Consider the following 24,311-nt stretch of genomic DNA (forward strand, 5'->3'; position numbering starts at 1 on the left):
AACTGATGTGGAGTCCATTTGTAGTGTTTCACTGTGTTACAGTGTGTGTTATATACAAATATTTTACACATTGCCTCTGAGATAAGCCTGACTGCTCATGCCAAGCTAGCAAGGCAGTGAGCAAGGGTTATCTGGTTGTATACTCCCTTACACTGACTAGAAGGAAGGGCCCCTACTTTGACAGGGTGTATACCACTGCCAACTAGAGAACCCCATTTCTAACAATTATGACTAATTATAGAATTTTGCTACGTGTGTTTATCATAATCATGTAAATGTACATGTATTTATATAGCGCAAATCACTGACCAAGGTCGGTATCTATGCGTTTGCTTAGGGAACCCGTCCTGGTATTCCCCTGTGAGATAACCCCGGCAGGGTATCCACAAGGTGAAAGCCAGGCATCCCGCCGCGAGGGGCCGTTGTGGAGATGAGATTAAGCAAGCTAATGCCCAGAGTCACAGAGTGTGAAACCGTGAGTCGAGAAGGCACCGGAGCGAGAATTATCGAGTCAGTGGAATTTGTTTTTTTTTTAGCCCAAGTCCCGCCGAGGCGGGGAATTGAACCCTGGTCCAGGGCCGATCTCAGCTTCCGGGTCTGCCGCCTCTAACCCCTGAGCCACACTTCTCCACTGTATGTCTTTTGCTGCCAAAGTATGAGTGAAACTGCATCTTTGGCATATTAATTTAAATACCATAAGATTTCAGAGATAAAGTTCCTTTCATTGCCTTTTCCAATTGTGCGATTTCATCTTTCCCCTTTCCATTCTCAGTGGAAAGATCGTGTCCCTTTCTTTAGTGGAGAGCGTCTAATTTTGCCATCAAACTAATTGATACAGAATACCTGCAAATTGCTACTCTAGAATATAATGAACATTAACGGTCTTTTCATTTTTACCCGCTCAAGACCGAGGCAGGTAATTAACACTCTGCACAAGTGAGTTGAAATTTCAACCTGTTTAAGTGCGTGCATATGCAAGCATTTCTTTTCATATTTGAATGGGAGCATTTAAGAAAGAATAGTGCATTCAGACAGTTTTCTCCAGGAAAGCCAGTTATGCAGGTTTCTACCCAGATTCAGACAGGCCCAAAAAATAAATCAGTACACCAAATTAAATGTGCTCCAATTAGTAAATGAGATAGCTAAAGAAGTGTCCTGCATTTAAAAATCGGGGACGTTTTGAACTTGTAAAGGTGTTTTCCAGGTATGGGAGACTTCCTGCATTTCTGCCTGCTGCAGGCAATGCTTGCTGTAATATCAGGGAAATCAACTGTAAAAAACAGCCCTCTAAACCATAAACAGGCCCAACCCGCCCAAAAATACTCACACACTGATCTGTCAGATCAGTCCTTCTGGCACTGCCAGATGAAACAATAGGTTAGTCCCACGCTGTTTCTACCTCCATTTATTCCATTTCAATGACGTCCATCATTACGTGGAGCCTAGATATGCAATCAGGAATGGTCAGAGGGTGTTTGTCGTCTCAGAATATTATTTTTTTTACGTATTTCATGTACATCCCATGAATTAGGGTTATATGTGTAACTCAAATCTACCTGGCCACTGCTGGAGGCGCCTTAACGCATCTGCCATACTTTACATTTTATAATTTTGTTATTTTTGTCCTGCAGAATCGTAGATGAGTATACATACAACGAATACAATACGAGTGACAAAAGATTCCTTTTAAAATAGAAAAAATAGTGCCTTCAGGTCTGCTTATCAAAAAACAAATATACAGATACCCAAACAGTTTAGAAAAATGTACAGACATTCTTAAAAAACAAGATTAGGTCAGTTGATCCATTACAAAAAATGACAAAGATCAAATACATAATATCTATAGATAAATTGCTGTCGTGCCTCATTAAATCTCTATTTATACAGTACTATTCCTTCGTTCATTCATTTATTGCATTTAAATACAGTACAAGTGGAATATCAGCAATAAACACAGAATCAAGCTTCTCAAACCTGCTCAGTCAAAAATGCCAGTGATAAGAGCAAAGCATCCCTATGCCCCCTAGTTCTCAATGAAGAAAATTAAACAGGAATTAGCGAACCATATAACTGGCTGCCTGTACAGATGTAAACTAGCCATGCTTCCCTATCCAAGTTGGAAACTTGCAGATCAGATTCATCTTCAATGTTGCCACCAGCTTTATTAAATCCTAAAACTGGCAAGAATCATTAAATCTCTTTAAGGCCCCCACCCATCATGACTACACCTAATCAACATTTTTTGTTCTAAACATTTTATTAAACTAATCTTGAAATGTTGGAAACTTGGCTGTGTTCCACTTCTGTAGAATCAATGAGCGGGAAAATAAAAAAGCTAGTGATATAAACACCCGACTCAGGGGCGGCTCTAGGTTTATGGTGGCCCTGGGCAGGGAGCGTAGGTAGGGGGCCCCGGAAGAGGGGGTCCGGGTGGGGCGGAGCGCGGAGGCCAGTGAAGAGGGGGGTCATGGTGTTTGTAATTTGTATAGAGCCAGGGGCCACCAAATCCCTGCGAGGGGCCCCCACACAATTATGTATCCATCCTCAGAGGATTATTATATTAAGGATATATATAGATGTGGTGGCCCCTGGGATTTGGTGGCCCTGTGCAGGTGCACAGCTTGCACATGCCTAAGGCCGGCCCTGCCCGACTCCTTTTACAAGTGATCAAACCCTGCCTCTTTTTAAAGAACGTGAAGAGTGTCGCACATGCTTCTACATTAAACTGGAGACTGATACTAAGAGCAGAGAACGCCTTTTTCCAAAACTGCCCCAAACCCCTGCTGCTGACAGCGAAAGCAGCGATCCTCAACCACAGATTACATTCTATGAAGGTCTGCAGGTATATAGTAAGCCACCCACAGGGATAGGAAAGTCATCCTCTTAAAGTTTTCCACTCTTAAAGCCTTATGGCCCATTACCGAAATAGTCTGCCAGTCATCCACCGAGAGACTACAATGTATAAACATGTTGGCTGACCCCTAATTACGTAATAACCTTTACCAATTTTCAATTCCCTAGGGCTTGGATACTAAAAGCCAGCATGTAGTTGGGTGGGTGTCTTGACTGGAATTCTGGCAATGTTTCCTCAGATAAAGGATGATCTGCTGGAAGCCCAAAAAGAGCTTGAAAAAATCACCGGTACTGTGTTATCAGCTAGTACCACTTTGCATTCTGGGACAAAGTGATGTTGGATAAAACCATGTATTGGTTGTGCTGTAAGATAGAAAATTCAGTTCAGCTCAAGGTGTCACATAAAACTTGAGCCCACTTTCCAGCCTGGAATGCCATATCGTTCATAGGGCCCATGACACACCCCTATTTTCTCCCTTCTCCATACAGCCTGTCACCTCTTAATTTACCTAATGGTGTGTTTTCAGGACCTCTGCCTCAGTCTCCCTGAGTCTGCCTCTTCTCTTTCTACATGTGTTAGGTACTCTGTGTCTGGAAGGACCTAGACTCTTTTGTATCCTGTTCCCTCAATGTGCCTCTAAATCATGTTCTGTCTGCAGTCTGATGACCTTCATTTTGTACTGAATACCAAATTTCATTCAAAGAAAGCTTAAGGGTTATACCAATAGTTTTATGAAGTAATGAGAAGAATGTTTTATTAGCGGTGACCTTAGAATGATAGACAGTTTCTGTCATAATCCGGGTTTGTGTATTATTATTCTTGCTTAAGAAAATTGTCAATTCTCTGCCTAAGCCAAATATGCCTTTGTGCCAGTGTCCATTGTCACCCAACTGGCGAAAGGCTTGTGTCTGGTGAGATATGGATTGGTCCCAGACACTGGACCAAAGGCTTGAGTGTGGACATGTATTTTTCTTCCTTAAGGGGGAAGACCTGAGGAGTTGTACCCAACCCTTCCTGTGCTTTAAGGGTGCCTACTCTCTCACATGCAGATGTTGTTCACACCTTGGCCTGGTTCCAAACCCAATAGGAGGTGGGAGCTGTCCCAGAATTGGTTTGGTGTGGTCACAAGTAGTGTCTGCCCATTATCCTAGCCACAACTCTGGGTGGGCACAGGGAGCTCTGACTAGGGGAAGGAGGGTTCTACCCTGATGGATTTTGGAAGAGAAAGACTTGGGGATGCTTATAGGAAAACACATAGCAAGTGCTGCAAAAGTGGGTAAGGTCACCCCAGGGTACTTTTATCCCATGGTTAGTGAGTTTCCAGTAGTTTCCCCAACCCACATGCTGGCACTAGGCCTCCACCCACACTGTTGCGCCCTCAGGAGTCAGGCAGTCCGTGGACCACCAGACTCAAAATTAGGCCCTTGGTGAAAAATAGGAAGAACTGCCTTACTGCCTGAGGAAGGAAGACTGAAACTGCTTCTTCTGAACCCAGGACCCCCAAAGTGATTCTAAGGGTATTTTGAATTCCTCTCAAAACACTTGGGGGCCGATTACAGCTTTGCAGCACCCCCGCAGCACCACCAAAGCTGTGGTTACTCATCGTGTCTGACGGCCTTTTTATTTGACATCCCACAACGGTGCACTGGACATGGGCACCGCAATGGGATTGCCAAAAACAGTTCCAGCATGGCATTGACTGAAAAGTCCATGCCTTGCTGTAACTGCTATGCATGTACACAGGGGGGCACATGATGTGTCCCTTTGGTGCATCCACATGCAGAGGAGGCTCGGGAGGCCAAGATGTTCATGGTGTAAGAACCTCTATGACACCGCAGGCAGAAAGCAAACTCCTAATTTGCTTGGCATGACAGTGGTGGTCCTGCCAAATATATTGCGGCCTCCCAACTACCTTGACACCAACAAAAAATGGCATTTCCATGGCGGCTGTTTCAGACTGTGGCTGTTCGACTGCCTGACTTGTAACCGGGAAGTCAGGAGACCACCACACGCCCCCATGAGTCTGGCAATCCGTGGACTACCAGACTGTTAATTGGGTGCTTGGTATAGAATAAGAAGAGGGACTGCCTAACTGCCTGAGGCAGGAAGACTGAAACTGCTTTCCTTGAACACAGGATCCCTGAAGGGACTCTAAGCGTATGTTGAAGGGCCTCGAGTTGGAGCTCAATGGACACAACTGCATAGCTGGCCAGTTCCAACTGGATCGTCCCTGGACTCCACTGCTGAATTGAGTCTTGACCCACACAAGTGCTGCCTTCAAGCTCTGGACCTTCGGCGGAGGTCAAAGTGTACTGCTCTTAAAGTTTCCTGAACCTGGGACTAATAAACATTTTGGCATCTTTTTGCTCTGAAAATGAACAGTTCAATGCCCAACATACCAAGCCAATCTGATGAAGGTGCATCGCCACTTTGCCAAAGATTCAGGTTGTTCCCACTATTTTCTTCCCTGCGCAGAAAATTCAATTCAGATGAATCTTGTGTGAATGGTATCCAGACTCATGTGCTCTCTTTGGTACAGCCTGCAGCATTGCCCCGCTGGAAGAATCTGAGCTCCAAAAAAGTAACTAAGTCCAAAGATAGAAATTTTCATTGGGCGAAGGCATGAAAAGTATTGTTCCAAAGAGGAAACATCTTTGGTACAAAATTCAAATTTCTTCTTCTCTGACGTTTCCTACCAAAAGTCAACAGCATCATTGAAACCTTGCCCAGCAGTTATCCCACGACAAAGAGACTTCTTCGGACACAGTCTGTTAATTTTTTACTTCCATCCCAGAGAGAAAGTCAAAGGGTAAAACTTTTTATCTGGTCCGTGTATCCAACCCACACTCTGTTACCTTAACTTTTGGGTTTCACCCAGTCTAGCACAACCAGATAACTGCAGTTGTACCTCAATGCTTTTTAGCATTATTTTGAACCATTAACTTTAAAAATCATTACTTTGGTTCCACTTATTGGGTTTTTTATGTTTTGGTTGTGTTTTCACTTTATCACTTCTTGAGTACAACATTAATAATTAACACATTGCCTCTAAGTGGAGCCTGACTGCTTTGCGACAAGCTACCAGTGGTTTAGGCACACATTTACGTAGTGACTTTTGTTGTTCATCCTCAAAAGAATTGTGAATATTATTTCAGGTGAGTTCTCACCTCCATCAACTAAAACTCTTATATTTCTTACAGTTATCTAAACAAATGCATCCTATCATAATATAAAATGATTATCGTAATACTTCCTCAATCGTTATAGTACCAGCTACCATTCCATTCTCTTCACAAACATTGTCACTGAACCATTGCCACCAAATTCCCACTCGGTTCACTTGCAAAATAGTGTCTCCTAAAATATTGTACTCCAAACATATCCAGCCATAAATATCGAAGCCAAAAGAATCATCATCCTAAATTTATAAAGTAAGTACAAAAATAGCAGCAAAAAATATCATTGTCACTCAGATCAATGCATAAAATATTGTTTTCTAAATATACATACATTTAGATTGTAAATAATAAATATATTAAATAATGACATCAATATAATAAAAATAAAATATACTTCATGTTTATTTAAACAAATCTAACAAGTTAAAGAAGTATTATTAAACAAATAATCTTAATTTATGTTATTGTTTAGTAATTTTATTAATGTAGAAATATTATATATATATATATATATGTTTGGCAACCAAGTAATTCAATTTATTTAAATACTGAGAATTGTATATGTGGAATGATGGTAAATTGATTACATCTCACATGTCTGATTTTACTTGGGCAATGGAGTGGATAAAGTGTATGTGGAAATCTATAACATACATAAGATCGATCATATTTATGATAATATACACCACTCCAAGATGGAGCTGGTGAATGTCAGTAAGCCAAAAGTCCTTCCTTTATTGCGGGGATAATGTTTTATAAACATGCCGATGTCTAGTGGCTACTGACATTAAGAAAGGCTGTGTGCCGAAACGCGAACGCGTCTGTCTTGTCTGCTGTGAAATAAAATAACCTTTGGAAAATCAGCCCCGCGAGTGTGGATAATTCTTTTGCGAGTGGGGAAGAATTTGGAGCACAAAATATATATATATATACATTTATATATATATATAACACACCACTCCTTCAAAGAAGAAGAAGAGACCAACAAACGGGGAAACTTGGACACATTTATTGTCCGTAGTTCGCTACAAGGCAAATGCATTTCGGCTTTCAACAGCCTTCTTCAGTGCCAGAGGTGTTCGTAGTCAGCATTTCACGGATTCAAATATCCCCTCCTGACCCGTAGCTCGTCACTTGCCCCGCCCTCAGGTGAGTTATTCCTGCGGCTCCATTTGTTAAGCCTGTAAATCCCAGAGTGCATTATTCAGGCTCTGTGAAAGTTCATTGCGAGGGGGGGGGTTTTGACGCCACATTTAATTGACCCGCTAAAAATGTTCGTAGCCACAGACAGTTCATGCCCCCTTGCGTCCCCAAAACCACATCAGCTTTAATCCAAACGGGATCCTCTTCGGCGGGGACTCGGTGGAAATCCGCCTTGCCCGACGTGCAGCTGATTAACTGCAACACCGCCCCAAATTGTCTCCCAGGACCAAGGGGGACTACAGCAGTTCCAGTACCCTGGAGAAAATGCAAATCCGCCGCAACGTGAAGCCAGCAGTTCCGTAGTCAGCTTCCCGATGTGGGGGGTCTCCAAGTCGTGATGCTGGCACCCACGCGCAATATAACACATCACTCCTTCAAAGAAGAAGAAGAGACCAACAAACGGGGAAACTTGGAGGCATTTATTGTCCGTAGTTCGCTACAAGGAAATTGCATTTCGGCTTTCAACAGCCTTCTTCAGTGCCAGAGGTGTTCGTAGTCAGCATTTCATGGATTCAAATATCCCCTCCTGACCCGTAGCTCGTCACTTGCCCCGCCCTCAGGTGAGTTATTCCTGCGGCTCCATTTGTTAAGCCTGTAAATCCCAGAGTGCATTATTCAGGCTCTGTGAAAGTGCATTGCGGGGGGGGGGGGGGTCCTTGACGCCACATTTAATTGACCCTCTAAAAATGTTCGTAGCCACAGACAGTTCATGCCCCCTTGCGTCCCCAAAACCACATCACCCTTAATCCAAACGGGATCCTCTTCGGCGGGGACTCGGTGGAAATCCGCCTTGCCTGACGTGCAGCTGATTAACTGCAACACCGCCTCAAATTGTCTCCCAGGACCAAGGGGGACTACGGCAGTTCCAGTACCCTGGAGAAAATGCAAATCCGCCGCAACGGTGAGCCAGCAGTTCCGTAGTCAGCTTCGCGATGTGGGGGTCTCCAAGGTGTGATGCTGGCACCCACGCGCAATATAACACACCACTCCATCAAAGAAGAAGAAGAAACCAACAAACAGGGAAACTTGGAGGCATTTATTGTCCGTAGTTCGCTACAAGGCAAATGCATTTCGCCTTTCAACAGCCTTCTTCAGTGCCAGAGGTGTTTGTAGTCAGCATTTCATGGATTCAAATATCCCCTCCTGACTCGTAGCTCGTCACTTGCCCCGCCCTCAGGTGAGCTATTCCTGCGGCTCCATTTGTTAAGCCTGCAAATCCCAGAGTGCATTATTCAGGCTCTGTGAAAGTTCATTGCGAGGGGGGGGGGGTTTGACGCCATATTTAATTGACCCTCTAAAAATGTTCGTAGCCACAGACAGTTCATGCCCCCTTGCGTCCCCAAAACCACATCACCCTTAATCCAAACGGGATCCTCTTCGGCGGGGACTCGGTGGAAATCCACATTGGCCGACGTGCAGCTGATTAACTGGAACACCGCCCCAAATTGTCTCCCAGGATCAAGGGGGACTACAGCAGTTCCAGTACCCTGGAGAAAATGCAAATCTGCCGCAACGGTGAGCCAGCAGTTCCGTAGTCAGCTTCACGATGTGGGGTGCTGTGTGCCGAAACGCGAACGCGTCCGTCTTGTCTGCTGTGAAATAAAACCTTTGGAAAATCATCCCCGCGAGTGTGGATAATTCTTTTGCGAGTGGGGAAGAATTTGGAGCACAATATATATACATTTATATATATATATATATATATATATACACATATATATATATATATATATATATGTCTATACACACACATACCCATTTGCATAATAACATTTTAAATAAAAAAACAAGCCCTCTTAATTACAAATGAAAAAGTAAACAACATAGAAAATTCCAATTTACAAAACATAATTAACGCATTAAAAACAAGTTGCAAATATCATAAGTTGAAACCAACAAAAACATAATAATATAGATTGTAACAATATAAAATAAACTATAACATTTTCAAATTAATACATATACAATTGCCACTACAATTTATACAAAAGTAGGCAAAGTGTTGGACTGAGGATGTACTACTCCCACTTCACTCAGTGCAGCTGTAGGAAAACTGTTAGGTTAGACAGGGGTAAAATTTACTATTCTCGCTCCATTCAGTGTAACAGTAGGGTAATTCTTAAATTGCGGAGGGGTACATTTTTCTATTTTCACAGCAGTCGGTTCAACAGTAGGTAACGTGTTAGATTGCGGAAGGGTAAAATATACTATTCCCACTCCAGTCAGGTCAACTGTAGGGTAAGTATTAGATTAAGAGGGGACGGAGCTAGCTCGCGACTGTGATGCCCGCTTGAGCCCGGAGCTTCATTGCGTTAACACATTATCCTTCAAAAATCCTGCAGTATTACTGATCCTTGGCTCACCCCGGTAGCACCTAAAACATCAGAAATTTCACAGGTGTGGGTGGCGCGTTCGGAATGCAAAACGATGCTTACTGCTCAAGACACACGGCGAAGCAACGAGACGGCGGTAAAACCACTAATCCCCGAGCCGCAGTGGGATCACTCGACGTGCGGTGAGTGCCATATCTGCTTGGCGCGAGTGGCGGAGGACTGCTGCACTGAGGGCTGTAAGAGAGAGCGCTGGTGAGCTGAGGTGCCCCTAGGGCCCAGCATTGGAGGCCTGGTGTCACCCTGACGACCGACTGCTGCTGAGGGTGCAGAGGGTTCCGGCGGAGGTGAGAGGTGAGAGGCCCTTGCCTCAAGGAAGCGTCCCGGAACAGGCCTGTCCTACGGGGGCTGTTGTGCCTGAGAGGCCGCAGTGGAGGCCCTATACTGGAGTCTGCTTGAGTGAGCCCCAGGGTGCCTCTGGTTGCCGGGGGTGAGAAGTGCAAGCGGTGGCTGGCAATAGCAACGGGAGCCAGCTGCCGGGATTTCCTGGTTGCCAACAACCACTCGTCAATGAGCACAATTAGCTGGAGATTGGGCAAGAGAAGTGTGGGGGCAAATAACGAAGCCTGAGGAGTGTCTCTGCCCCCAGGGACTTTTTACAGTGCAGTGGGCACATATTGGGCGGGATTCTCCCCCCCACATGATACCTGGCAGAGCGCCCTCCCCCACTGTGCTTACTGGTGTGCTGCAGACAATCACGAGGTTGTGGCGCCAGGGCCTCAGCGCTACTGAGTGGGGAGAGGAGCAGGCTGCCGAAGATCTAACCGGCTGAGGCTGCGGAGAGAGTTTACAGCGCAATTACGCCTCCATAGTCGCAAGTGAGGGGGGCCTTTCTGAGAGTTACCTGCCCTTGGTGCCGGCTCCACTTGGTTCCCTTGATAGGGATGAGACACCAGTATTACAGCTGACAGCCAAGAGTAGTTGGGGCAGACTAAGAGGTGGATAGCGCTGAGAGCCCCCATAAAGAGGCCTCTCTCCTGCATGGCTGGAAGTGAGTTGGACAAAGGTGTCCAATCTCCCCACAGTAGGGGTCACAATATCTCAGTCAGTGTGGGCAGAGGTGACAAGACACAGATGAAGCTTGCCTTTGAGCAGAAGTGCTCAAAATCTCAGGACACCGCTACGAGTGGGGACGCTAGGATGTCGCCCCCAGTAAGCTAAGACCCTGAATCAAACATACGGAGTATCCTTAAATCTATGTAAAAATCCCTACAGAGTGACATCACCTCTCAGGCACTAAAATGGATGCCCTCACTTATAGAATGGAAAGAATGGCCAATCGCCTTGACAAACACACAGAAAGACTGGACATGTCTGAACGGCACCTCACCGAGGTAGAGGAGGCTCACACTACATTAGATGCTGACCACAAGCAACTCTGAAGGGTACTTTGAGTCCTGCCGGACAAGACGGAGGATTTGGAGGCATGTTCCTGAAAGTGCAACCTGCGAATCACTGGCCTTCCGGAAACAACTCCCATGGGTAAAATGGAACAATTTGTGGAGAAACTGCTCGTGACGCTGCTGGGTGAAGGTGTTTTCTCTGGGATGTATGCGGTCGAGAGGGCGCACAGATCCTTGGGCCCCAGACCCCGGGTGGGTGCTCCTCCACGGCTGATCATAGCGAAGCTACTCAACTATCGGGATGCAGCTCTCCGAGTGGCCAGGGAGAAGAAAGTCTTGAGATCCAAAGGTTCTGAGTTGTCCCTATACCCGGACTTCACCGCTCGAGTTCAAGAGGCACGCAGACACTTTGTCCCGCTTAAGAAGCAACCTCGGGATTTGGGTGTGGACTATGCCATGTTGTACCCGGTGAAACTCTGAGATAACAGACAAGGGCGATCGCATATCTTCACAGACCCCAAGATTTTACAGCAGGTTATTAGGAGCTGGTCGAAGGAACGGTGGGAGAGTCTGGAGAGGCAGCTACTGTAGGAGGTAGCAGGAGGCTCGCTAGATGACCAAGACTGATGCGCTGAACTGATGGACATCAGGGAAGTAAGATAGCATGGGGGGAGGTGAGGGGGTTTGAGGTTTGGGGTCTGCGGTACGGCCGGTCTGTCTGCATTTGGAGTTTAGAGACTGTGGTGCTTGGAGGGTTACCTATCCGTTATTGTGTGGACAAAAAAAACGAGGTGTAGTTTGAATTGCTTAGTGCGAGCGGAGGGTTTGGGCAGACATGAAACGAATTAACACTGTGGCATGGGGGATGGCGGACCTGATTTCCTCTTCAAGAGGGTGAGCAGTGGATTGAGTATGCGGGGGTTCAAGAGGGACTGGCCCCCCAGCGGAAAATGTTTCATAATAAATGCTGCTAAGTGACGTTGATGACGCATGTGAGTCCGGGTTGTGTAGAGTTGATGCTACTGAATGTAGGAGTATGAAACGAGGAGCAACCTCCGCCCACGAGTGCCTCGCACTGCAATTGTTTTTTGGGTGGGTCTGGGGGATGGGGTGAAGGGAGGAAGGGGCATCTTTTGGGTGTGCATGCAGCCAAGTTGGAGGAGGTATGCTGTGGGAGGTGGGGGGGATGGGGGAAGTTTCTGAAGGGGTGGTTTATGGGGTTGGTTTCTGTACATGCCTATGGTACGTCACACAGGAGAGCACAGCGAGTTTGATTCAAAGATAAGTCTTATCAGTGGAGATGATGGCACGTAATGTACAAGATACCCAGGGCACGGTAGGTTGTATGCGGGCAATGTCCTGAAATGTTAGGGGTCTTAATAACCATTGTAAGCTCTGGAAGGTGCTAAGCTATTTAAATAGACAAAACATAGATATTGCACTGCTACAGGAGGTGCATCTACCTCAGATGAGCCCCATGCTGCATCTTAGGGGGCTGGATGGGCACATTAATTCAGTGGGATTTACTTCACATGCTAGGGGTGTACTGACCTGGATAAATCCCAAAACACCATTCAAACTTACATAGCTGCACGCCGACACTGAGAGCTGTTACGTAATATCTAAAGGCCTTGGTTGGGCTTGGATATGCTCATAGTCAATGTGTATGGCCCTAACTATGGCTGCCCTGAGTTTTTTCGGGATATAGCTAAAATTATCAAACCCTATGGGAACGCCCAAGTTCTTTGGGGAGGCGACTTCAATTTGATCCGTCAACCGGACCTCGACAGATCGGCAGGACCTCCTAGAAACCCGGTGGGGGCTGCAAGGAAGCTTGAGGGAGTGATGGTTTGTTTGGATTTATGCGATGTGTGGCGGGTGCGCCACAGCAGCAGGGGGGGCTACACACACTACTCAGCGTACCACAATATACACACACTGATAGACTATTGGCTAGCCTCAACTTCGTTGGTAGATCAGGTCAGATAATGCGTGATATTGCCGCACACTCTTTCTGAGCACTTGCCGCCATTTACCTGGAGATTTCCCTCTTACTCCCTGCTGGACCCGTTATTTAGGGAGGAAATGGCCGACTCCATACAGACCTTTTTTGATACCAATATTGGCTCAGTTGACAACTTCCAGACTGTTTGTGAAACCTTTAAAGTCTACATTAGAGGTATAGCGATGGCTAATCAGGTGTGCTCAAGGCCATTCAGAAGAGGGTATCTGATTTAGAATCCAAGCTGAAAGATCTGGAGCGACAGCAGCTCGCAGGGGGGGGTTAGGCACTGGACTCAGAGATCAAGTCGCTGCTTGAGGAATATCATGATGCTGCAGATAGTGAAGTAAAGCATATGGGCAAGTACACCATGGCTAGGTCATATTGGGAAGGCCGGGTTCTGTGTTAGCTCGGTTGATGAAAGCATGGCATGGTAAGATACTGATTTCGGAGGTCAGGTCAGCAGACAGGGAACTACTGACGGAGGAGATGGAAATTGCTGACAGCTTTTAACAATATTACTCTAAACCTTACAGGTCCCAGTCGGAAGGGGTTGACGAGCAAATAGCAAACTATCTGGAACATATACGGCTACCCTTCCTCTCAGACACGCACAGGGAACTCCTAAGGCATCCCATAGAGAAGGACAATATTACTGAGGCTTTGGGAGGGATGAAAGCTGGCAGTGCCCCGGGGACTGATGGCTTAACAGTCGCCTTCTACAAAACCTTTGTAGATCTGCTACTCCCCATCTAGCTACCCTATTTGAAGATCTGTGTGTCACGTGTAGGCCTGGGCGAAGCACTATGCTACACTTGCGTAGTTTGCAAAGTTTGTGCAACTTCGCACTATGCGAGCTGCACCTACCACAGTGCGACCACGTGTAGCGTAGCGTAGTGCAGCTGTCGTTTTTTGCTTGCTCGCGGTACTCAACGTCAATTTGGCGACCGCGAGCAAGCAAAATGGCATCCTGGCGAGACTTTTTCCTCGTTCGCGATCAGGAACATCAAGTTGCTGTTCACGAGCGTGGAAAATAAACCTCCCTGCAAGATTCTCAATGCGGGGAGGTCTGTTTTCTCATTGCGAGTGGTCGCGTATGCTCGCGACCGCTCGCGATGAGAAACTACCAGTCCGCATTGAGAAAGCTGCAGCTCGAGGAAAAATCTCCTCAAGCAGCAGGAAACTACAGCTCGCACTGTGCAAGATGCCGTTTTCAATGATTGGACAGTGCCGGATGCTTGTCCGCACTGTGCAATCTGTGCAATACCTACATATGCCCCCTTCTATTTTACCACTTCTTAAATACCGAATCGGTAAAATTCGGTATTTTAGAAGTGGTAAAATAGAATTACCTACATCTAGCCCTAACATATTTGCAAAAGTATTGGCTACCAGACTAGCTCTTATGTCTAATACCCTAGATGCTCCAGAGCAGGCGAGATTCATACCATATAGAAATCTTACATACAATATACGCATGGTTTTTGGTACCATGCAACATGTGAAGCAGGAAAACAAGGCAATTGCAGTTTTTCTAGATATGGAAAAAGCATTCAACTTAGTGGAATGGGTGTTTATGAAGCAGGTTCAAACGAGATTGGGACTAGGGGCGGTCTTCTTACAGTTGATTGGGACCTTATACTATAAGCCTACGGCACGGGTCTGCCTAGGCGACCTGGTTACGGACTCCTTTCCTATAACTAGAGGGACCAGGCAGGGATGCCCTCTGTCACTGCTCCTATATGCATTGGTTGCGGAACCCTTAGCATGTGCAATGCGGGAGTATCATGGCAATGAGGGAATTGCATTCCCGACGTACAAGATTATAGTGTCAACCTATGCGGACGATACACTGCTGTATGTTCGGGATCCTGAAAATAATCTATCTTCAATCATCAGGGAGGTCGTCCACTTTGGTGCTCTGTAGGGGCTGAAAGTTAATTTGGCTAATTCTCTGGTGTTTCCACTCACCCCGGTCATGGCGAAATTTGATATGGAATACCCTCTAAAATGGTCTATGGAGTCTGTTAGATATTTAAGAAACAAGCTACACACGAATCCAGAGATAGTGTTTAGGGAAAATTATGGCACGGCAGATGATGTGGAACTATGGTCCCGTCTACCATTGTCACTAATGGGGCGAATTTTGATTATGAAGATGGTGGTCCTACCTAGGCTGCTATTTTTATTTACAAACATACCCATAGTATTGCCCTTGTCTTCTTCCACAGACTCAGGCAATCCATGATAAAACTAGCTTGGGTCGGCAAACAGGCGAGGGTACAGTGGAACGTCCTTACACTTCCATATCGCTTGGGTGGTCTTGGGCCGCCTGACTTCAAACTATATTATAGGGCGGCACGAGGAGCTCAGCTCCACACCTGGGTAAATGGGGAGGCGGATATCCCATTCTTACGTATGGAGAGACTGTTTGCGGAACCGATCCCTTTACCTGATTTATTATTCGAGCCAGTAGACCGCAGAACGGGTATTTTGGATTCTTTAAATTCCACTAGACACGCATAGCACAGTCTGCTGCAGAATCAGGCTAGAGCATTATTGTATTCCCCTGGAATGCGGTTTGAATGGATGCGATGGCTGGGACCTTGTACAGAAAGGGGTGTGGTTCAGGTGCTGCATGCAATGAAAGTGGAAGTATCCGGGGATCTCTTCCTTAATGGAATGGTGAAGACCTTGGAGCAGATTGAGGGGGCTGCGGGTGGAAGCATGCAGCTGAGTAAATTCCAGTTCTACAGAGTACGTATGGCCATACGAGACTTACTTGGTGAGGCCACGGAAGAACCCCCGGAAGTACCGGAACTGACGCATGTAATTAAGACTAAATCCCCCCGTAAGATGATCACAACCATATACGAAATTGATATTGCTCATAGGGAGCATAAATACACGACTGCCAGGCTTGCATGGCAGCGGAACCTGCAGATACAGCTGGATAATTCTATGTGGTCATACTGCTGTATCAACACCAGAAAAATATCGCTTCACAGCAACCATAGGCTGTTGAACTTCAAGCTCCTTAATAGGACCTACTACACCCCAGAGAGACTAAGCAGATATGGCTTACCAGAGATGCCAATCACCAACTGCGGATTTTCTGCACTTGGCCTGGCAGTGTCCGAGAATATACTCTTATTGGGAGGACACATTTAGAGAGCTGGGGAGAGTGGTAGAAACTGATCTCATGCCTGATCCAACCATGGCGCTACTGGGATACACCAAGAAATTGCCCAAGACAATACGTAGATTGGTCGATATGGGGTTGCTAATGGCCAAGAGAAGGGTTGCAATGTGTTGGATGAGGGGCCCAGTCCCGACACTGCGACACTGGTCTCGTGACATGATGTATTGCTCCACGCAGTCTGAAAGTTATAGTCATCTGCTCCCACCTAGGAGCCACCTAAAGAACTTTTGGGGACTTTACATACATACATGCTTAACAATCCAGGAGGGCAGGAGAATGAAGTAGTAGGAACAGCAAGTGGAGTTGTTGCAGGCGCCAGCGAGACTTCTAGTGGTGTTTAAAGTGCACAACGTCTGTACCTTATCAGCGATTCATTGCATGAAGCTGAGGTTCGTGCTGTTGTAAGGGGACTGTGGGAGAGGGTATGCCGAGTGGAATTAATGCTTGGGAGGGCTGGTGCTGAGGGGGGGTGCACGTGGCTACACATGGATGTGCTTTGGGGCACAAAGGATGCGTGGGTCGTTCATCTGTGCTGAGCTACTGGGGGATATCTAGTTATTTGCTTGTTGCAATGTATCTGGAGCCTAAATGACACCTCCGCCAGCCCGGATTGGGTTGTTGGCATAATGGCTGTGTAAGACGTTTGAACAGTGCAAGATGTGGACCAGAAGACCTAATATGTGTGTCAATGTATTATGGCATGTTGTTGCTTATTGTTACAATAAAAAAAATATTTTAAAAAAATTGTTCGATTGAGAAGGTGTAAAATACACTATTACCACACCAGTCAGTGCAACAGTAGGGAAAGTGATGGTTTGGGGAGGGGGAAATTGTACTATTCCCACTCCAGTCAATGCAATAGTAGGAAAATGGTCTGATTACTGCCTTTCAGCAGAGCAGTGGCGCAGCGGTGCAAACCGCCATGCCATTGCTCCGCCAAAGGTCGCTGCTGTCCGCCTGCCAGATTACTACTTTTCAGTTGTCTAGTGTGCGGGCGGTGTGGTAGCTCCCCCTGCAGTCCCCTTTCAAAGTGGGGTGGTGCCTTTTAAAAAGTCACCATAATGGGAATGCCTCACAAGGTTCCTGCACTGCATGGACTCGAAATTCCATGCCGTGCAGGAAACTATGTGCATGCATACAGGGGGCACATGTTATGTCCCCCTGTGTGCATCCACATATGTTTGAGGAACAGGTTGTTTCCTCTCTGCCAGGCTTTTCATGTCGGTGGAACCACCAAGCATAGCCTTCCTGAGAGGAAACTTGTAATATGCTTTGCGGGATTGTGGCGGTCCCACCAAGCATATTGCAGCTTCTGACTTCTGCTCCTATCGCTCGGAACCACGGTTCCCTGGCAGAGCTGGTGGTCACAGGGTGGTCTGACTGCCTGAGTCGCAATCGTATTTACATATTTTACATCATTATTTATAATTTCTATAATTTTTATACATTACCTTTATTTATTTTTTAGTATAATTTCCTACACATGCAAAAACAACACCCCCCAAAAAATATGTTAATATATTACACAACCTACATAATTATTTTTCATTCAAAAAATTCATATTATTTAAAATGAATTATCAGCAAAAAATCAATTATTAAATAATTCTAATTAGTTACATCCCACCTTATACCCCGACAAAACCCAAAACCTGCTCCTAAAATTTAACGTAACAAAAAATGATTTACACAATTAGCATAATTATTGTGAATTCAAAATTAATTATTACTTACCTAAAATGCATTTACTTCCTACCCTATAGGTCAACAAAACCCATAACCCACAGCTAAAATGAAACTTAAAAAAAAGATTTCACAATTAACATAATTAATTATCAATGTAATAATTAATATCACTTACAAACAAATGTTTAATTAATTATATATATTTTTTTACCTACCACTTGGTACCTCTATCAACTTACAACCCAAACCTACTATTTAACTTAAAAAAATTATTACACAATTAACATACTTAATTAGCAATTAAATATTGACTATTAATTAAAAACGAATTCATAATTAATTATAAGTGAATTACTTCCCACGCGGTACCCCTACATATCCACAACCCACAATGGAACAAAAAAATTCAAAAATGTATTACATTTAATGGAATATCTACTAAAATTAAACAACAATATTAAAAAACCATAAACAATAAGAATACAAAAATGTTAAAATATATACATTTAAATTATATACTAAAATGCATCACAATAATTTAACAACTATATTATTGGCCACTATATTTTTGTCAATGATAATAAGGACTTTTATATTTTAAAAATCGATATTACTTACCTTAAACCGATATTCTTGACAATGATATTCTTGCAGACAATGGGCCTGATTCACAGAACTAACTTAAGACAAAATCCTAAACTTGCTATCATTTCGGTATTCACAGAAGGCACTTACTCATTTTGGTATTCACAGAAGGCACTTACTAATTTCCGTATTCACAGAAGTTAGGAGTCCTAACTTTAGGACTCCTAAATGCCTTCTGTGAATACCGAAATTCTGAAAATTTGGATTATTCTCCATTTAGTAGTAGTAAAGTCAGGATTCCTATCTTTAGGACTCCTAAATGCCTTCTGTAAATATAGAAAGTCTTAAAATTAGGATTTTTCTCAATTTAGTAGTAGTAAACTTAGGACTCCTAACTTTAGGACTCCTAAATGCCTTCTGTGAATACCGAAAGTCTTAAAATTAGGATTTTTCTCAATTTAGCAGTAGTAAAGTTAGGACTCCTAACTTTAGGACTTCTCAATGCCTGCTGTGAATACCGAAAGTCTTAAAATTAGGGTTTTTCTCAATTTAGTAGTAGCAAAGTTGGGACTCCTAACTTTAGGACTCCTTAATGCCTGATGTGAATACCGAAAGTCTTAAAATTTAGATTTTTCTCAACTTTACTACTATTAAACTGAGAAAAATCCTAATTTTTAGACTTTCGGTGTTCACAGACCATTTAGGAGTCCTAAAGTTAAGAGTCCTAACTTTACTACTACTAAATTGAGAAAAATCCTAATTTTAAGACTTTCGGAATTCACAGAAGGCATTTAGGAGTCCTAAAGTTAGGAGTCCTAAGTTTACTACTACTAAACTGAGAATAATCCTAACTTTAGGACTTTCTGCATTCACAGAAGGCATTTAGGAGTCCTAAAGTTAGGACTCCTTACTTCTGTGAATACCGAAATGAATAAGTGTCTTCTCTGAATACCAAAATGAGTGTCTTCTGTGAATACGAAAATGGTAGTAAGTTTAGGATTTTGTCTTAAGTTAGTTCTGTGAATCTATTCAATTCAATTCTATATCACAATATTTTGGACACGATATTTTGGTAGCATGATTTTTTGTTTCAATATTTTTGGGGGAATACCATCACACTCATCAGAATAATATCTTCATATTCAATGTATGTGATCTCATTCTTTTTTTGTCCCTAACATGCTCACTGATTTGAAGTTTCTTTGATATGTGTATTGTTTCAGTTTTGGTGATAACGCTTCATTGCTCTTGTGCCACTTCCACACTAAAAAAGAGATAAATGTAGTTAATTCATTGGAAACAATCCTATCTCCAAAGTTGCCCCTAAATTGCAGAAAGATTGTATTATTCTCTTGAAATAGCAAAACCTGTCAGGGCATTGATAAGTGAAAAGTATCGAGGAAGTAATAAATGGGCATGCTTGAATATTCAGGGGCAGATTTATGTTAACTGGCGCATCCCCAGGGATGCGCCAGTTAACGTGCGCCACAGCTCCGCCACCCATGGTGCGCCGCATTTATAATGCGGCGCACCATGGTGCAAAAACGGCACAGATGCGTGACGCATCTGTGCCGGAAATGTGGCGCATTGCTGGAGTTGCGTCGCAAGCGCGATGCAGCTCCAGCAAGGCTCGGGGGTACACCATCTGCACAATGCTGCGTCAAGACCTACGCATGCTTCAAGCAGGCGCAGGGTTTTGACGCAGCATTGCCCTGAAAGTGACTGAGTGAAATCTCATAGATTTCACTCAGCCACTTTCAGGAGGCTTTCCTGCAAAGGAACGCCCCCCCCTGTGCAGGAACACCTCCTTATGACGCAGTGCTTTACAATGTGACGCATCTCCTAGATGCTTCATGTTGTAAATAGGGCGCATTGTTTGCGCCACAGTTGCGTCAAAAAAAGTGACGCAATTGCGGCGCAAAGAGGCGCAACGGCCTCATAAATCTGCCCCTCAGTTCTTTAGTTAATTGTGTAGAGCACAGGAATAAGCAAGGTGACTGAATAAACCAAGAGTGAGTTGTAAACTGTCCGATGAAGATGCCATACATCTCCCACAAAGAAATTAGAACTGCTGATTCAGCTTCCTCACCCCGTGTTCAGGACTAACAAAGGGATAGGGGAGAAAGGGAAAATAACCTGCATCAATAAATAAGATATATCCAAAGAGATTCAAAGATTTTGAAGCACCCAGAGGAGTAAATTAGTTTTAAGATGTGTGTAAATTTACACGATGTTTTGTCAGTCCATTCCAAACAAAGTGAAAAGGGAAAGGGGGACTGAGAGAAAAAAACATACATTCATCACAGATACAAAATAAAACAGTGTGTGTGTGTGTGTGTGTGCGTGCGTGCGTGCGTGAGTGTGTGTGTGTGTGTGTGTGTGCGCGCGTGTTTGTTTGTGCATGTTTAATGTTCACTTGCCATTTTGATGGTGTGACGAGTTTTTCATTCATGAGCACATACCCATCCCTTTTTTAGTGATGAAAAGCCAAATATTTTTCAAAGAAGCAAGACCATTAGCAGTTCTGCATATCCAATAAAAATAAACAGATATTAGGATCATTGCAGCATGGGATCAGCAGTGAGGCTAGCAATACTATTGCTTTTTCCAAAATCTGAACCCTAACAAATATTTTATAGACAGATCTATCTTACAGGTGTATTGATCAACTGAGCTACAGTAGGGGCATATTTATCAGTACATCACACAGCGCCTGCATCATGTCACATTGCTGCACGGGGCTGTGGGATAGGAAAAGGGCAGGAATAAACCATGCTTAACATCGTACAGCACATTCCTGCCTTTTCCCAGCTCTGGCGCACATGGTGCTGCCTAGCGCCAAAGTAGCCACTCTTGCACCGTTAGTCAAGGGAGCCTGCATTGTTAGCAGGATTTTTTTTGTGCAGGAATGGGTGCCTTCCGGCAGAAAAAACAACCCCTGAGCCATTTCCTCTTTGTATCAATGCTCCAAAATGCTTTCTGGCCTCCCATTCTTGGCCCCCCTCCCACCCCCGTTCCCTCTGTTAAAACTTTGGGCATCAAGGTCAGACAGGACCTGTCCATGCATGGCCAGGCCAGTGCCGTGGTGTCCTCCTGTTTTCTTTCTCTTCGAATGATCCGAAAAATTTCTCGTTTCTTTTCTCTTGACTCCATTAAAATCATTATTTCTGCCCTTATCACTTCCCGCCTTGATTATGGCAATAGCTTGTTCGCTGGCATTCCTGCCTATGAAACCCGCCGCTTAGAAGCTATCCAGAATCAGGCCGCCCGTCTTATCTTTCACTTACCCAAAACCCATCATATCACTCCCGTCCTCAAATCCCTTCACTGGTTGCCCATTTTGCAGAGATCTCTGTTTAAACTAGGGTGCCTTGTTTATCGGGCCCTTGATCACTCTGCACCGGCTTTCATCAATTCTTTGATTTCCCTTCACACCCCTGCCCGCACTCTCCGTTCATCATCTTCTGCCCTCCTCACTGTTCCCCGTTTTCGCAAATCTCGAACCCGTTTTTCTGTTCTTGCTCCCCGGTTCTGGAACTCCCTTCCTCTTTCTATGCGTTCGATCCCTATCTTTTCACACTTCCGTAAAGCGCTGAAAACTTTTCTGTTTGCCCTGGCCTACCCCTGCTAAACCTCCTGGCCCTGTCTGTTCGGTTCTTTAGAGCTCCCAGCGCCAGGAAGCCGTTTGGCCATCGTGCGCTCTACAAATAATTTCATTCACAGATATAAAGAGGGAAAAACGAGGGGAAATAAACATATTTCTCCTCGTTACACCTCACCTGGGGAGGCGTAGCAGTTTTGGCGCTTTCCTAGGTCTACCACTTATGTTAAATCTGGGAATGTGTCAAAATCCATGGGTTTTAAGTGGGAACACCCATGCACCACCCATCGAACGCCTCCTTGCGGCAGAGTAACTCAACGCAGCGATTTGAACTGCATTATGTTACTCTGGATTTATCAATCCACTCAGGGCAACGCAAGGTGGCCTTGTGTGGCTTGATAAATCGAATCTCAAGGGCTGTGTCGCTTTTGCACGCCGTTGGTTGTTATAAACCCTAGATAAATATGGCCCAGTAATGTCTAAGGTGTTACAGAAAGGCGCCATATAAAATATCTCACTATTCATGAATGCTAAGCCAACCGCTACTAGCAACAGCCTTGTGATATTTCAATGTCTTCATCATCTCACAAAGAATCATACTTTGCACTAACCCAAACAAACGTGTGTGCACGTGACCTCATACGTTAATGTGCGTATGCGTCCACGCACAACCAACAGGCAGGAACTGACGCTGATATTCACTATCAGTCTCGATCTTCGAAGGATTTATTTCATCTTTGTCTCATTAGACACGTATATTTAGATGAATGATATACAAAGCTGATATTCTGAAAGTGCTGGTTGACCGTTTACACTGTGGTCTAATGTTCTGCAGCAAAACTGGGGCAGGGACGCTATTTGAAGTCGAGGAATCTTAAGTGGTCTGACCTCTGCGATTCAAAATGTTTAATTTCTTCTTTCCTGGAGCTGTTAGAAATATCGAGGGAGCTAAACGATTCCAGGGCTGTTTATGTCTGCCTAGCGCTGCTGCGATTAAAAGATACATTGTTTCGACACATGAGTTCTATTAATCTTCTGACCGCCCCGGGCCTCCAAAACGTGACACTTTATTTTCCCCTTACCAGAAACGCTTCACAAATGTTGCCTTCTGGGCCCTCAAATTCTTGGCTAGTGGGCTGATAGTTTTAGACATTATAAAACAAAGGCCGTTCATTACTTTGCATAATGTAACTTTGAAACGCTGTCGGTGTAAATCATGAGAGGTGAATTACTCAAATATATAACTTTATAAATATTCATAATATCTGATGCTCTACTCGATTTTAAGAAGGGCGCCTTATTTTTATTATCCAGGTATTTATTTCCCTCTATCTGCCAGAATATATATAACCATGCTTAAAACATTGAGACTCATGTAACGAGTCATTGGTAAGGAACGCTCATTTGGGATTAAATCCACATTCAGAAGAGTCCACAGTTTAAATCCGTGCTGATATTTTTTAAGGTCTGTGTAGATGTGACCCTGCAGCAGCTCACTACTGTGGTGCACGCTTCCTCAGCTTGCAACATCAATGGTGTTAACCATTATACCTGGGCCTCATTCACTAAGGTAACTTACACTTTTCAGTAAGGTTACACTTTTAAGTGAGTTTACTACTTTTTGGTATGCACAAACTGCACTTTTGAAGTAATTTACACTTTTGTGGTAATTTACACTAGTGTAGTAAATCCAGCACGCTTTGTTTGAACTGACCTGTTTGTGAGGAGATTATCGACCATTTTCCAGGGACCCATCGCTACAGCTCGCAAGTGTAGTCAGCGCACCTGGGACTGAAGCAGCGAGTCAGCAGGAGGTGGAGGCGGGGGCTGGACCATCAGCAGGGCTGCGAGCGGTGAAGCAGGGACTCAGTTTACCAGGTGTCCCTGCAGGATTACATCACCAGCACCTGGGCCGCTCTCCCTGCTTGCCACGCCCCCGACATATATCAAAAAGGCCAGCTTCCGTGTGGATCGTGGGACGCCTTTTTTGAACTGACCTGTTTGTGAGGAGATTATCGACCATTTTCCAGGGACCCATCGCTACAGCTCGAAAGTGTAGTCAGCGCCCCTGGGACTGAGGCAGCGAGTCAGCCGGAGGTGGAGGCAGGGGCTGGACCAACAGCAGGGCTGCGAGCGGTGAAGCAGGGACTCAGTTTACCAGGAGTCCCTGCAGGATTACATCACCAGCACCTGGGCCGCTCTCCCTGCTTGCCACGCCCCCTATCACTGTCTACTCTTCATAACAGGCACAGTAGCCCGCTGCGGG

The sequence above is a fragment of the Lissotriton vulgaris genome, chromosome 8 (genome assembly GCF_964263255.1).
Source record: "Lissotriton vulgaris chromosome 8, aLisVul1.2, whole genome shotgun sequence".
NCBI lineage: Eukaryota > Metazoa > Chordata > Amphibia > Caudata > Salamandridae > Lissotriton > Lissotriton vulgaris.